We start from the raw sequence: 17,669 nt of genomic DNA on the forward strand, positions 1-17,669 counted from the left end.
ATCTAGGGTCCTTTGTCATATATACAACATCTATCTATTTTATAATTAGTTCAGAGTCTCCCATGACAGAAACTCTTTTAGCTCCTAGATTCCTAACTAACTTAAGACCTAAAATTAATGCTTCATACTCGGCCATATTATTAGTACATTTAAAATTCAATCTATATGCATGACCTTCTGAGTGATTATTTTCCAAATTGTATATCCACACTCCTGCTCCTGCTCCTAACTTATTGACTGACCCATCAAATTCTAAATGCCATAATATCTCATGCTCATAATTTTCATTATCTGGTGCAACAAACTTTTCATCACTTACAACAATTTGACCATCTTGTTCATTGAAAAGTTCTGTAGTTTGGTTAGTTTCATTTTGTATAGAAACGACAATTTCTTTTGGTTCTGTATTAATGTCTGAAATTTCTTCTTGTGTTTGATCAGCATTATATAGGATAAAAGAATCAATATCTGAGCGTATGGAGTAGATGGGAAAGTTTTGAGGCCGATCCTGGCTACTTACTATATATTTCATTAAGGTTTCTTGGTATAGTTTCTTAGGTTGTCCAAAAACAAAAATTGTTGCATATGACATATCTAGTTGTAAGGATCCCTGAAGTTTGGCTCCCCATGTTCTGGATAACAACATGCCATACTTTGGTGGGATGCCAGCAACTAAAATATCCATAAGGATGCTTTTGGCAGGATATTGGACTAAAGTAACAAACAGGTCTTTAATCAACCCTAGAGACTTTACTTGACTGGAGTCAAATGAGAAAAAGTCTTTATAAGGCCTTGTAATGTCTAGGTTTAATTTCTCCATTATTGATTTGGAAATTAAGTTGTGAGAGGCCCCAGAATCCAACATTGCATTGTGTATAAATTTTTCATGGATACTAAGGCTAATGTAAAAAGGTGGAACTCCTCCTTCTAATGGTTTGCCATTAACATCTGGACCAAATATGAGTCCTGGTTGGTCACCAAACAAGTTGACAGAATCTTCATTTTCAGTAATGTTTGAGGTTTGGTTTATCTGGGACTTGTAAGTTTCATTCTTGATTAGTTTTGTTAAAGGAATTGAAATATTTAGCTTTGCTATCTCTATTCCCAGATTGAATGGCAAAGAAACTTTTTCTGTTTGAAGGTTTTGAATTTTTGAAGCAGGGATCTGAGTAGACTTGTCTTCTTTTCCTTTATGTGGATTTTCAGATCTAGTGTTTTGAGCTTTGTCCATTGGTTCTTAAGTGGAATTGAGACGGATGGTGGATCAACAGAAGGTTGATCAGAGGTTATATCTACAATGGTGGGATTTGGGTTCTGCCTAGGGAGAATTTGGAGGATCTTTGAAACAGGGGCTTCTTTTATTTTCTTGGGTTGACTTTGTACTATTTTCTTGGTTTGGTCAGGGATATCAGCATTCTTTTTTCTTCTTAGATTACACTGTTCATGTACTTCAAAAATGGCAGAATCATATCCCTGTTTGTAATCAAATGACTCTCCAGGTTGGATTTGTAATTGCTGCAACATATGCAGTTCCTACTCATCTTGGGTCAGAAAAATAGTGTCCTCGTCATTTATTCCCATTAGGTTAAATTGTGTGCCTTTTTCTAGATCTTCAGGATGGGATGTTTCTACATAATTTTCTTGAAAAGGAGGCCTAATGTTCTAATCCTGTCCATTTTTACCAATGTTTTGATTTTGGTTTTTTCTAAAATTCGGGTTTATAACTAGAGGTGCTTGTTGGTTATCCCATTGGGGTTTCATTTCTATGTTATCTATTCTATCCATTAGTCTTTCCATACTTTTGGCTAAACTATCTATTTTAATGTCAGATGGTGAAGTTTCATCCTTAGCAGTTCCTCTTTTTTCATTTCTAACTCTAGCCCTTTTAGCTAACAAATTAGCTTCAACACTAACAGCTACACTTTGCATCTCTTCTAATGTTGGGGGGTTTCTTTCCCTGAGTTGGTATGCCATATCTATGTCAAAATCATCAGGGAACTTTATTAATGCTAAGTCAGGTGGGGGTCTAAGATTAACTCGGATGGCATATATATACTATTGAATCTAGTGCAGTAATCTTGAACAGTTTCATTAGGTCCCCTTCTAATATTCTCATATTCTGAAAGGATTTGTAAGGGATTCTTTTTCTTTTCCCATCTGTTCAAAAATTGCTAGTGAAATGCATCTAAAGTATCAATGCTATTAGCAGGAAATGCTCTAAACCATTTCCTAACATCACTAGCTAAAGTCTGGACAAAGAGTCTCATTTGAACATTATTTGTGTCAATTTTGTGAAACTCAAAGTAATCTGTTATCTTGTTGACATGTCGTTGTGCAGTGTAATTTCCGGTGCCATCAAATTGAACAATTTTACTTTGGTAGTCTGCTGGCATAGCACCAAGTTGGGCAGGTAAAACAAGAGGAGCATATCTATTTGCCATGGCTGTAAGCTAGGAGGGGTTAAGATGTGGATGAAGAATGGATGAAGAACCAGGACTAGTAGGTGATGAATGGGAGATGATAGGTTGGTGAGGAAGAGTAGGTACAAATGGTGGTGAAGAATGGAATTCATAAGGTATTATTGATGAAGTTGAAGGGAACAATGGTGAACTCAAGGTAATGGATGATTGTTCAGAAAGCTTAGGGGCTATGGAAGTATTAATGGATGATTGTGGAGATTTTAGAATGTATTCATCAATTGATTTGTTGGCCTGTTGAACTTCAAGGTTTGCAATAAAGTCAAGATCTAGAACAGTTTCACTGAGTGCATTTTCGGATTTTTTTCTAAATAATGATTGTTCAAATGGCACATCAAAGGGAAGTTCTTCTAAAAATAACCACTCATCAGGACATGAATTAGCTTTAACTAATGGTATCTGGCTAACTGAACTTTCTTCTTTTTTGGATTTTCTTGAAATTAGGTTGGGATTATCAACTACTGGGGCAGGGTTTGGGTCTGGATTAGCCCTAGTAAAATGAGTCTTCCTAGAAGCCAGAATTTCAAACTTTTTAGTTTTTTTTTGTGAGATTTTTTTAAAGAAACTTCTAACAAATGACTTTAAGAGGCTTAGAATGAATATTTAGGATTTTCTTAAAGCTTTATTAGGACTGAGGATTCGATTTCCCCAGTATGGTTGCCACTATGTTATCACTCAGAACTTTTCCCTAGAAGTTTTCAGAAGAAGGAAAGGACCGAGGTAACCACAAACCAACTTTTAAGCATAGGCTCTAGCCAACCTATGGCTCAGAGAGGGCTCTCTCTATATGATTTAGCTTTGTTTGCTGGGATTTCAGGTTAGTTCTGAAGGTTCAAGGGGTTTTTGATTTGTATTGAAGATTGGATGGTGGAATCCTTAAAATAGATGGATAGAATGATGTCTTTGGACCATTGGGCTATGGAGTCAAAAGAAGGGCAACAGAACTAGAATTAACTCACTAAAGGGAGTGTTCAAAGGGAAAGCTAGCAGAGTAAAGTGCAGGTCTTTGGGTCAGATGGGTGAAATGGTCTTAACCAGGGTAAGAGATCAATTAAGAATTCTCAGATCGGTATTAAAACGAGGAACATAGGATAATCAGAAACAAAGGGCAATTAAGAATCCTTTGCTATAGATTACAGGGAGACAACCTAAACTAAGGAGCAATCAAGAATTCCTTAACTTAGATAATCAATAGAAAACATTTAAATGCATAACAGTTAAAACAGAGTGCAATGAAGCAAATTCTGAGGTATCATTCCATGTTAAAGAATTTAGATACAGAAATACATTAAAGCTTGTGGAAAAACTTTAAGAAAGATAATGACACAAGAGAAAATACTTGTCTGTACTTCACTCTAAACATGAATCCTATGAAATATCTGGTCTTTATTCATTAATCTAGCTTGCTGGTCCAGTCAATGATACAATAGCTTACAGTATTTTGATCAAAAAGGTCTATAGAAATGTCTAAGAATACACCCTACATACTTTGAATTGTGAAGTATTTATACAAAAATTATTACAAAATATCTCAAACTAACTTGAGATTTAATCTAGGAAATACAAATATCTTCTTGCAAGAAGATAGAGACAACTATTGAACTGTTTTCTTGCTGTCCCTTTTATTGTGGTGCTGCTGGCCTTTATAGTTTGGTTTGTAGCCCTTTATGCTGGTTTTCTATTGTGGTATTTTATGCTGGAATCTTCTTTAACTTTTAACTTTCACCTGATACTCTTTGACACTGATACACTTTGGCATGCTGACCTGTTTTCATCTGTTTACCTGGCTATTCTACTTTTACTGTATAGTAATCTTTTTTACTATAAATTTCTTACAGTACATCAATCATCGTTTCCCACCATTTATTATTAGGTAACTTGACATTCATCATTCACCTATATATCTCATCAGCCTTGGTATACTTGGCAAAATTGGGCTTGGTGATGAACAAGTGTTTTATCTCATTCTGGAGAAAAAACAAGTTCTCAAATGTATTAGACAAAACTTTGCCTGTTGGCAATGCTTTTACGCTGAAGTGCTAGCATGTTCTTTAGCCAACTGCCTGAGTCTCTTATCATAGTCCTACTGTGTCATAAGTTTGTCATTAATGACCAATGGACTGGGTAATCCATTTTCCCTCAAAATTTGGAACTTAGCCATGAATCTATCAATGGCTACCTGCATGTTTTAGCACTTTTTTTCCAAGTTTAGCATTAGGTTTCTTTTGGAAAGGGCCTTCCTTATTTCCAAAATGGTTCCAGTTTCGTCTTCTATATCCAGCTCATGAAGCTCATACCTGTTTTTGTTGTTGAGGAGGTGGATGAGTCTATTAGCATCCCCAGGCATGTCTCCTAATTCCTCATTGAATTTTTGGATTGCTTTTGTAACTATCTTTATCAATTCCGTCTGCTCAAAAATAACTTGAATAAATGGCCAAATATCCTTGATGGAGTCAATAATATTGGCCCATAACAGTTCCTTGGCTTTTCCAAGGGGTTTCTCCAATGTTAGGTCTTTCTCCATAGCTTTGACTCTTTCACTCATTCTATTGGCCTTTTGTGCCTCTTCCTTTTGCATAATTTGGGCAAGTTTGTATTCAGTTTCTAAACTTGCCACCTTTTCTTTCAGTCTGTTCATTTCTGTAGCTTAAATAGACATTTCCTCCATGGCTCTGACCAACTCTGTTGCTTTTTCCCTTGATGTACCTGTTGCTGATGTAGAATCTGCTGTGACTGGTAATGCTGTGGTAGGTGGAGCTGTAGGTGCTAGTGTGGAAGGGACTGCTATAGATACTGTTGGGATGACATTTGCCGATGTATTGGAAATATCACTTTGCTTCAATTGAATTAAAGTGTCTAATTCCTTCTCTGTCTCCCTTAACTGATCATTAAGCTTTAAGACCAAGTCCATCAACTCTTCATGTCTGGTTTGGCTTTCTATGACTTCAAGTGTTTGAGGATGTTGCAGTTGGGGTATTTTTAATTGCTTCTTAAGTGCAACAATATCATCATTTTTCTTCTTTATGAGCTGCTCTGTGGCTTTAATATCTTTGGGATCATGTCCCAACTCAATAACTAAGTCTTCCAAAGACTTAATCTTGGTATCCTTGGCCTGTGAGGAGGTCTTCTACAACTAAAACTGTGTTGATATATTATTCAATGAGTTTTGTAGCTGATGGGAAGCTATGGCTTTACTTGTAAAGGTGGAGTATATCATCTCTCTAGCTTGTTTATGCAGTTCTATTTGGTCTATGGGATGAATATCCCTTACCAATACTTCAAATTCAACCCTCTTGACGTCTGATGATGCCTTGGGCTGCTGTGCAGTGGGTTTGATAAAGGATATTTGAAGCTTTCACTCCTTGATGTCAAAAGCTGACATCAACCTTGTTTGATTTGTGGGAGTGATTTTTAGATATTAGGCATATGTCTAAGCTTTGAGCTTCTCATTCCTCATTTTGATTTCTTTATATCTGTGCTTTATGTCTTGGTCCTTATCAAGAGGCCTACTGAACGGAGACACTTACACACTTAGCTGTCTTTCCAACATCTAAGTTTGTGATGTGGATGGTTCTCGTGTTTCTCTAGATGGGGTTATGCCATTTCTTTTGTCTAAATAAGTGTTGGTCACCTATGCTGATATTTTTGTATCTTCCTGTTCAGAGACAGGATTGAGCCTTTGCCTTTTGCTGTGACTGGTTTCACACTGTACATTAGATGTATCCATGCCTGAAGTGAAAGCTCCCTCTTTGTTCCTCTTAGGATTTCTTTCTTCATTTTTGGGAGTCTGCATGATAGGAGGGGTGCTCATGGCTGGTTCTTGCTGTTCAAGTACCTGCAGAAACGAGCTCTCATCAAACTGCCTTTCTAAGTCACATAAGGCATTCTCTACATCTACCTTTGTACTGTCTCTGTCTACAAGAGTGTTTTCCACCCACTCAGATTGATTTTCATATCTTTCTATCTCTGGTATGGGGTGGTGGATATAAGGTCCCAACTTGGCCTTTTTTCTCAATCTGGTCATGAATTCTTGAGGGTCATACCTCCACATGAAACTCTGTTGGAACTTCATTTGCTGCAAAATTTGGTCTGCTTCCTTCCCTGCCTCTCTAGAATTGCAGATGAAGGGGCCTAACTGGTTTTTTACTTTGAATTGTGATCTTTTCTTGGCCGAGACAAAATTTATCTCATCAGAGTTCATTATTTTCCTATAGTACTCTAGAGAAAATAACCTCATGGAGAGGTATTTGGGTAGTTTATATGGTGCCAGATGGCAACCATAAATCCTTATCTCCGTGTGGTTTTGGTAAAGATACCAATCTACCACTTTGCTTTGTTTAGACAATTGAAGGACTCTTTTGATCTTTGGACTTATCCTGGGTGGAGGCTTCCTTTCAGCATAGTCATGATTGGATGAACAAAAGAATCTATGAAATATGAATATGTATATGGTGAGCCATACTTATGGAACAGTGGAGTCTAAAAAACGATAGACCTGGGCTAGCCTTTGGTATCCAGCTTTTGGAGGGAAAAAGGAAATATGTCTGGCTGATAATATAAGAACATATGGTAGAGGACAGATGAATATTTGAATACCCTTTCATTTTTCATCCTGGTGAACTGTTCATGCATTCTCTCAGCTATGAACTCAGCATAATTGTACACAACAGCAGGAGGCTGTCCTGGGGTATAGATTGACATGACAACAAGGACAAGTTCATCAACAAATTCATCAGCAGAGTAGCCTAGGACACATGATATCATGGTGATGATTTGTCTACCCCTTTCAGAGAACATGGAATAAAGATATGGGGGGGGGGGATTTTTAGGAATGTGTTGCTCTTCAACAATGAAATATTAGAACAATTGGGCCAGTCTAGAGGGAGTTAATTTGGAATATTGGTCTAACTAATCTCCAATTGAGAGTGGAGTCAGGTTTAGTCCTGGTTGGAGTTGCATCATTTCATTTATGGATTCGGCTATGATAGTAAACAACACCTTTTGGTCATGAGACATTATGGTTCTATGGCTAGGGATGTAGCATGCATGGCACATATGAACAATTTTTGGGAAGATATGTACTTGTGGGAAGTGATATTTGTGAAAATTTGACCCCCAAAGGCCAATATCATCAACATGGTTGTGGTATCTGTCCCTACTTTGACAATGGATTCTATGCAAGTGGGCCTGGGTAGATGTATCTTTGATTTGGAAATCCCTGTCAGCCAAGGGAAGGTGGTCAAGGTCCAAACGAGGAGTTATGATCGGTCTAACATCCAAGGCAACAGGAGCAACCATAAATTACTTCTTGTGGATTTAAATTAGGTGCTGGGGGTTTATTCAAAGATTTTTTAAATGGAAATTGGAAAGTTATCAGAGGGTTTGGCCGCAGGTTTCTTAAATGTAAAGTCTTTTTCAATTAATTTTACTTAATGAAAATACTTTGATAGGCCGAATGTTTCCAAATTTGAAAGGGGAGTGGTATTATATGGTGAAATACCTGGAATTGCGAGAACTGGCTTCAAATTGATGGTTTGTAGTAGCTGCAGAGGTTTGTATGGTTCTGGTACGGACCGTGAGGTCAGTTAGGTTGTCTGCAACGTCTTTTGGAGCGAATTTGGAGTTCTGTGGCAATTTTGGTGTTTACAGGAGTCGCAATGGTTTTCAGAGTATACAAAGAAAAATGAGTGAAAAGGGCCAAAAGAGGGCTTCACGTCTTTTTATAGAAAAACAATTATTTTTGGCGGGTTCATTTATGAATGAATAGTTGGCAGTTTTTTCGGTTAAGCGGGGAAACAGTTTTGCTTGGCCATCGCATCTCTTTTGTGGCACGAGAGGTTGTTAGGAGGGGTCACTCGATGTGCTTTAGAGCATGACACGTAGCATTCGGGGGGTCGGGGAAAACCGCCTTATCGGGTGGGTAAAGGTAAGTGATCGGGTTCGACCGATATGGCTGTAGGCTGTTAGATTTGGGTGCTTGTGATCTGGCGATAGTTGGGTGGAGAAGATGCACGGAGGGAATGAACGGGAGTTGAGGGGGGACCCATAGCTTTAATCTTCAGCGGTATGGGATTAGTTTAGGAATTAATCATGGGTTAAGGATCAAGCAGGGCTTTAACAGCGGGATTTGGGAATCGGGTGAGGTTAATGATGGGATTAACTTAGGTTTATGGGATTAGGTAGACTAAGTATGGTTGTATCAGGATATGGGTAATTTATATAGTTTTTATTAAAACTATGGGTTGGGATATTTAATTTAGGGGTTTAATTAATATACCGAAAAAATATAATTATAGGGGATTTATACAATAAAATTAGAAATTAATATGAAATGAGCGGGGTGACTATTCCTTAAGCATAATGTAGCATGTAATATTGGCGCGCTTTACATACACTTAGTACTCAGGATAAAATTTTTGTGGGTTTTGGAATGAAATTGAATTTACATGGTGGTTTTTACTTTTCCTAGGCAAATGAAGTTTTTCCTTAGGAAAAGGGATTTTATTAAGCTAATGAGGAGAAATGAAGGGAGATGAATTTTCATGAAGGGGATCCTAGCATTTGTGTCCCTAAGTCATTAAGCCGAGGGTCCGGTCTCTCCAAAAGTTAGAGAAATGCTCTGAGCCTCTTTGACTTGTAGGATTTAAAGTACTAGAACTTATTTATGGGAAATTAGTAAGTAGAGGGGTGAAATTACTGAGGGGATGTTAAATAAACCAAGTTGTAAACCATTGTCCTTGCTTTGTTTACTACTTATGCACATTTGAAAGATGTATTTAAACATGACATAAGTGCTTTTTGTGTAATCACTTGATATTTCTACAACCTTTCTACTACTTACCTATTTACTTACCCTACCATTTTTTTCATTTTATTTGGGTGCATTTAGGCTAGCAAACCCTTATCAATTCTTTTTCTTTTACAAAGTGGACTATCTAATTCTAACCTTATATCATCCAAGGGCTCAGATTAAATTGATGAGCTACTTTTATTTTATCTACCTATCTAATGATCTGCTAAGATTAAACTGTTTGGTCAGATTTTATTCTCTAACTATAAACATAAAATTCAAAGCATGATATAATCAAGATTAAACAATTTGATTACCATGGATTGTGGCATGAATAACAAGCTGCACACAATCATTATTATGCATAAAAGTAAATAGTAGTGGAATTTTGACTTGCATACTTTCATGATCTCTTTTGTTTTTGGGGTTCATATATTTTCATTTTTTGACATTTTCTTATTCTTTTTGTCCTTTGATTATTCTTTTAGGACATACCCTCTTTACATTTTTTAATTTTTTAATATGGAAAACATTTGCAGAAAGAAAAGGTATGTACAATATTACAAGGCTTAACCTTAGTCATTCAAAATTATGACTCCTATTGGTATAGGAACCTAACAGTAGCTGTCTTATGGTTGGGTGGAGAGTGGGAGTCCCTTCTCCAGTTTCCAGCTAGCTTAACTCACTCAAACAAGTATAATGATTTATGCATATTTGATTTATGAATGATGATATTGCTCGATATGATAATGGTTGATATATGGATTTGTATGACACGGGAGTGAATGCCTAGAACTACTGGATGTTCATGGTTTACAATTTCTTTATATTTCATTGTTATATGAATGCCGAGTATCATTAACTCTGTGGCAAAACTCAAGAATTACATGCTAGTTTATATGCCGAGCATTACATGAATACCTGGTTTAATTTGACGATTGCCTAATTTAGGGATGATATAACAATTTTGTGAGTTTACACACACTTATCTAAGTTGTCACTGAGGACTATAGTCAATTGTAACATATTGAGAATTCATTGATTTAACATGGTATAGTACTGTTGAGAGCCTTTGTTCTTGCCTAACATTAAAATTTACGAAAATTGGTATTGGGCAGGTGCTCTTGCCTTTAAGGAAATTTTCATTATTTCCCTTATTTCCTTTATTCTATATTGTTGTGTAGAAATCCAAATATCTAGGGGTTTGGGGCATGTCAACATTGGACAATGGCATGACACCCCAAATTGATCTGGAACCATATACAACATGAGATCCTTGTAAAAGCATGAAGTGGGCTTGGTGGCGGTTCACACACCAAAATGACGTGGCGGTGCCACATGGATGCCACATGGAAAAGATGAGGTGATGTGGAACCTTACCACTACCCACCACTTGTTGTTGTAATATATATGCAATAAATCATGAAATGGGTAGTGGAAACATCTGTTGTACAACAATCTATTTCTTGATTAATTAACAGGAATGCCTGCCACTCGTCGATGTTTTAACCCTTGGCATACCTTTGAGGGAAGTAGTAATGGATCAATGGTGGTAGGCGAGGTGGAAATTGTTGTGAAGTATTCTCGTCTATCAAGGCCATCAATTGACAAGGCCAATCATCATTTGTTGAATCGACCTCTCTAGCCCTCATTAATGATATGCCTTCTTTGGATGACATGATTAGGGCATGCCCAAATCAACAACCCTTATTCAATTTGGGGCCCCGTGACCAATTGTGGGATAACATGGGGGGTTCGATGCGGGGATATCCGCTGAGTGTCCCATGTTAAAAGGGCACCACCTCATGATGACATGATCATAGTTAGGGCCCGATCAATGACCCACATTCTCCCTAGGGTCCCATGGTCTAGCATGAGTTAGTGAGGCATGTGTTAAACCCACACTAGTTTTCGGGAACCAATAATTAGATATGACATAGAGTCATGATGCAGTGGGGTCCACATACCAGGATTAATGTAGTAATCACCACAAGGACTTGATATTGGTCACATGGATGCCACGTAAAGGCCCAAGTGACGTGGAATACCTGCAATGATATTGTAGAGCCACATGGGCTACATGTGGATGACACTTGGGGGTCCCTCACTATGGTGGTTGTATGTAATTGGATAAAACTTCAAATGGGCATAAATTTCAATCCAGGAGTCAAATTGAGATAAAATTTATATCACCAGAAAGCTCTCAATGAGCTAGACGCAATGGTATATTAGAACTTTAATTCCACACATTTTGAAAAAAGGAGGATTTTTGTAGCTTCCCTTTCATAATAGAACTTGAAGGTTGGGTCAAATTTTCAAGTATCACCTTCCAAAGTTCAAGTGGTGGTGGTGGGTGGGGGGTGTTACATAAAAAAAAGTGATTTGAGGTAGTAGAATAAAGAAGAACTTTGATAACCCCACCTTCATACAAACCTTGGAGGTTAGAACTAGATTATACCCCACAACTCTAATATGGTATTATGAGGTTAGGTGTGACATTACATATACTACTATGTGGTTTAATCACACATGATTTCCCATAAAACAATGGATACACCACTTTAATGTATTAAAAGTTTCATACCACTAATAACTTGATTCAACAAAAATAAAATATTCTTGATGATACAAATGCATACTCAAGTGAAACACATTTTTAATGAAATAAATCAAACATAAGCTATCCAAAAACTTGGAAAACGCTTTCCTATTTCATTCCGAAACATAATTCACATACATAATAGGCATAAATATATTTTCATAGTAGAGAATATATAAATAAATTGTAAAAATGGGATATAAATATTGAATGCCTATCTTATAACAAAATATAATTTGGTTGGATAAGAGCATTTCACAATCTATCCATAGACATCTAACATCGAGGCCGACCCCAAATTGAGCTATGAGGTTATCAGGAAGAAGAAACCAACTATGAGATTAAATATTACTCAACCCAATCTGTTAGTCTCATAACTCCATCAATCTTCTCACTAAAACCATCCTAAGAACCTCATCCAACTATAATCAACCATGGAACTGTCTTCCCATTATTATACACAACATACAAGGAGGTCTTTCCCCTCTTTATTAATAGTCACACATGGATTCTTTCGCTATATTGCTTTAGTGCAAGCGTAAAAAACCCATTACCTTCTAGGAAACCTAATGGATTAATTCTTTGATTCTAAAGAAATTAATGAGTAACAATGTCAACTGGGAAGTTGATTTCTAATATTCCTATCCTTTATGCTTCCTACCACCATCAATCTCCATTTTCCAAACTCTACAATTCCATGTTCATAATATTTTATTTTTGTTATTTTTATGTTGGAATATGAAATTACCATGTAAATGAGCATGGGAGTTGAAAGCATGATAGAGAGGGACAATTCGAAAGCAAGAGCAAAAGGATCTATTTTTTTTAAGTGCTAAGTGTAAGATTGGAACTATCATGTTTTGGGTTTGGAAATTGTGAAAGAATATCATCATTCATGCATACCACAACTAATTTCCTATTTGGAATGCTCAGAGGAAGAATCAAATTGCCATACATCATGGAAATTATTATTTTAAATAGATATTGTTGTGATGAAGTAAAACAATTATAAATAACCATAACCAATCACTAAACACTATAATTTTTAAATATAAATAAATAAATAATGCAATTTATTTTTTTTTCAAAAATTAACCATATAATTTTGAGTTATTATTTAAAATATATTTTTAAATATATAAATAAATTCTATATCTATATATCTTTAAAACACTTATAAATTATATAATTTAACTTTTATTAAAATTTAAAATTCCAAAAAATATTTGGAGCACTTTCACAATATGTTTATTTAAAAAAAAAAATTAAAAAACTTTGACGTGTGAAAAAATTGACTCAATCATGAAGTTAAATTTGTATTTTTCAACTTATAAGAAATGTGTGATTTAATTATTGAAATAATAATGGCATATATATCTGAAAATAAAAATAAATAGGTACAATTGAATAGAGAATTAATAAAACTACGATTACAGTCAATTGAAGGATTTATGGAAAAGTTGAATTTTTAAATTTAATAAAACTAGGATCACAATTAATTGAAGGATTTATGGAAAAGTTGAATTTAATAGATGAAAATATATATATATTTTTAAAAGTTGACCAGTTAAAAAGTGAGTGTCGGGATTTAGCTTGGGACTTATCATTCTAATACTCTATCTATCCATTGACATAGATTAGCTATCACGAAGTGAGTGATGGCATGATTGGGTAGCAACAAGAAGTTTGGCAGTCGTCATCATATAGGGTGTTTTAATAATGTTTTTTTTTTTTTTTTGGATGGTATGGTTAATGAGATATCAATCTACATTTATCTAATTTTGGATTTATTATGAGAGGATAAAATATTTATAGGATTGTAGTATTTGACGAAAAGTTTGCATCTTTAAGAATTTGATCCCGATTTATAATAGATCCGGAATTAAATGGATCTAAGTTGGTAATATATTAATATTAATATTAAATTTAATAATAATAATATTAATATTTTGTTACCCATCTTTTAAAAATAATAATAATAATAATTTTTATTTTATTAGAGACGTGACATATTTACACATCGCCTACATACTAGGTTGTAGAATGCACTTCTCGGTGCAACACCATGATTCTCTTTTCTCTCATTGATTTGGTATTAGCTTCTATTACAAAGTTTCACTAGGATGATACTGAAAATCACTTCTAGGCTACTTTTGTTAATTAGATTCTTAGAAGTTTAAAAATGGTAAGTTTAATATAAATGAGCTACATTTTTTTGTATAAGACTAATTAGGCTATTTATGGGTTCTTTAGTTTAATTTACACTGTTCTTTTTGACCCATAATGGGAGAAACTGTTAACATGATCCCTTCTGAATGCATCTCTTATTTATTTATTTTTTTCTATTTTTCTTAAGGTTAAGATCACTCTCAAAATAGAGAGGACGACTATGGTAATGTGGGAAAGAGTAGAAACAACAGGAAATCAACTATAGATCTTCAGTGTATGCATTCATCTTTTTGGAAAAATAAGTTCAGAGAGAACTTAGCTTGGTCTCTATTGCAACAATATTTATTTGACAAAAATCCATGAGACCCATAACCTTTTGAAAGGTGATAATCTCCTAATTGTGAGGTTGTTTTCATCTAGGGAACACCATTATGCTTCATGCTTGATATTTAAGTTTTGAAAAGAAAATTTGGGGTTGTATTGGAGTTACTTTGGTTGTACGTAGGCATTGATCTATGTATCATTCCTGGTTAGTTCTTTTGTGTGATTTACAACATGAAATATTTTGTTGTTTTATACAAGTATGAAAGAGGATTTCATCATTTGGGGTAGTTTTTTAGTTGAGCTCATTAAGACTTTCTGGTATAATTGAATATAGTCTGGGAGGTTTTCTAAAGTTATTCCATCTTCATTTGGCATCTTTATCTCTATCTATTTGATTAATGGTTCCTATTAGATATATTTGTGAAAATTATAAGTGATAATCTACACCAATTTCGATGTTTGATTGGTGTATGATTCATATTCATCATATGCACTTCCTATTATTAGTTCCATTGGAAAGATACATTATAATTATTTTTAGAACTTGAAAAATCAATTAATCTTAATTCCATAATTTATTTTCCAATGAGTTGATGTTGTTACATATTGTTGTGTTTGCACATTTGGTTGTATTTTGTGAAGGGAGTCATTATAGTGATATCAAAGCAAGTTTCATTCCAACTTTGAGAATTTGAAGTTTTACTAGAAGAATAAGGAGAAGAGTGGTCTCAAGGCTAAGTTACTAAATTTTTAGGCCTTTTTAAACAAAATTATCTTGTTGGAATGAAATGCCCACTAAGTGTTTGGCAAGGTTAGACCTCTAATTAATTCAAATAAAAAAGTGATTGTGTTGTGGGGTTATTATAGCAGATATTGTGGTTTCTTTTTACCCCACAAGTTATATGCTCCTACGTTTGAGCCCAAATTCTTGAGATGGCCATAATTGAGTGTAATATGAAAGAGACAAGAGAATTAATTCGAAGTATAGGTATGGTTTTTGCAAGATTATTTCAAAACTCATTAGCTTGATAATGAGGATTATTTTCAATATGCTATTAAGTCTATTAATGGAAAAACATATGTTTGGTTGGTATTTCATTTTACATCTCATGAACTTACCTATGTAAAATTTAAAGATAAATTCCTATGACAATTTAATTATAGAAATGCTTTTAAGAAATTTATTATTGGATACTTAAAAAGACCACAAATAGAAAATCCTATATTATTAACCCATCATATGGTTATCATAAAAATGGTAGTACCACTCTCAATAATTTATTAAATAAATACACAATTACTCAAAATTGAACTAATACACACATATATTCATATAAATACACATTCATCATCTATTATAACGATCATTCTTCATGAATCCTATTTGTTGGAGAATTCATACCTCCCATAAGCATATAGCTTCATAAGCTATCCTTATCTTTAAAGCTACACAAATGAATTAAATACTAAGTATAATATTTTGTTGAATAAAAACAAGTTTACATTTCATCTTCTATTTCTTCCCCATGGAAATACGATTCTCAAAATCAATCCTTCACTTAAATTCCTTTCAATTCGCTAGTCAATGATCCATATGTCCTAAATCAAGTTGTTGGAATGATACTATATCTCTAACATGTTATCAAAATTTACCTCTAACTTATTGATTCCTTTCCTAAGGAACTCATTCTAAATAACAATGAGTATTAATATTTATATCACTGGAATAAAAATAGCAATTTAAGAACATTTCATATATAAATTAGAATCAATAATTGTATTTCCAGGATGATTTCCTATTTCTAATATTATATAAAAAATCTAGCAGTTGTGGCTTTATTATTGTATATTTTTTGCAATCTCTATGCTTGTAAACTTTTTTTTTTTCCTCAATGGAATGGACATTCTAGGGAAATCCACTAGGAACCTCGATTTTGAGGATGATACTTAGGGTAAACTAATTAGCTACATTTTTGGAACTTAAGCTTACAAGGATAATAAGTGAGACCCACAATAGTCATAGAGGTAGCCAACTTGATGACTTGACCCCATGACATCCTCCTTGTAGTTTACAACACTTTCACATGTAAACCATACAAATAAATTATAATAAAATAACTTCCATAATTTATTTGATTATGAAAATGGACCTCAAATATATTCTTATCATGATTGTATTCAAAGGTATATATTAGCTACAAGGATGTCAAAGAATAACAATTAATTTGGTTCTTAGGTTATGAACTAGAATAAGTAATATATCTATCTGTGCATGTGTGTATGTGTGTGTGAGATGATGTACAACATGAGTGGACCATAAAGTTAAAAACAAGGGTTTTCTTATTGAAGGTCACAATTTCAATTTTGAAGGGGGTTAGGGTATGTAAAGGTGAACCAGTTTTTATTTGAAAATATTTGTGTGGTCATGCCAATGATAAGGTACTAATAGTCTCACTTTCACTTTTCAGCTAAAGAGTGGGACAAATTTCATTTCCCACTTTCACGCACACACGCACACACAAACATTGTGACATAGTTAAACACATATAAACCATTTCATTATTAGAATAAATACCTGGAAAAGTTACTAAATTACCTAAGATTACACCATTTATTTACCTATTTTTCATGAAAATGGGCCATTACTTGATGTGCTCATGGGTCGTGTATGTATATATATATATATATATATATATATATATATATATATATATATATATATATATATATATATATATATATATATATAAATGACGAAAAGGTTGTTCATGGTTTCGACTTCAAACTTGGAGGAGTCTGTTTTAGAGTAGTTATGGTTTAATGTTTTTTCATTTTTCTTGGTTTTTAGCATCTTTATTTCACTGCAATTCTACGAGCTTTGAGGACGTATGAAAATGAGTGTACTGGCAAGGGGACATGCCCCCCCTTCTTCAGGAATGTTGTCGTAGGTAAATCTAAGATCAGTGCAAATAAAGGCGATAAAGTGAGTGGTAATGTTTCTACTGAGGAAATTCCTATATTGGGTGTGAAGTGTCAAGTTAGTTTATGGTGTAAATGCATTCTTAAAGCGGCTCAAAATCCAAAATTTGTTATTCCCACAAAATATCTAGAGGATCATTGTAGGAGGATGAAAGATCCTGCTTTCATTTGTAAATTCATGGGAGTATTTCCTACTGAAAAGGAATTGGTGAAATGGATCTAGCAGAAATGATAGTCCAGAGGAGCCCGAAGGGTTTCTTTACTGTAAATTTTTCGAATTTGGAGGATAATAAGCGAATTTTCGAAGGGGTTCCCTATTTATTCAATAATG

Source organism: Pinus tabuliformis, chromosome 9 (genome assembly GCF_031772625.1).
Source record: "Pinus tabuliformis cultivar Carrire ecotype Pingquan chromosome 9, CPIR1, whole genome shotgun sequence".
NCBI classification, from domain to species: domain Eukaryota; kingdom Viridiplantae; phylum Streptophyta; class Pinopsida; order Pinales; family Pinaceae; genus Pinus; species Pinus tabuliformis.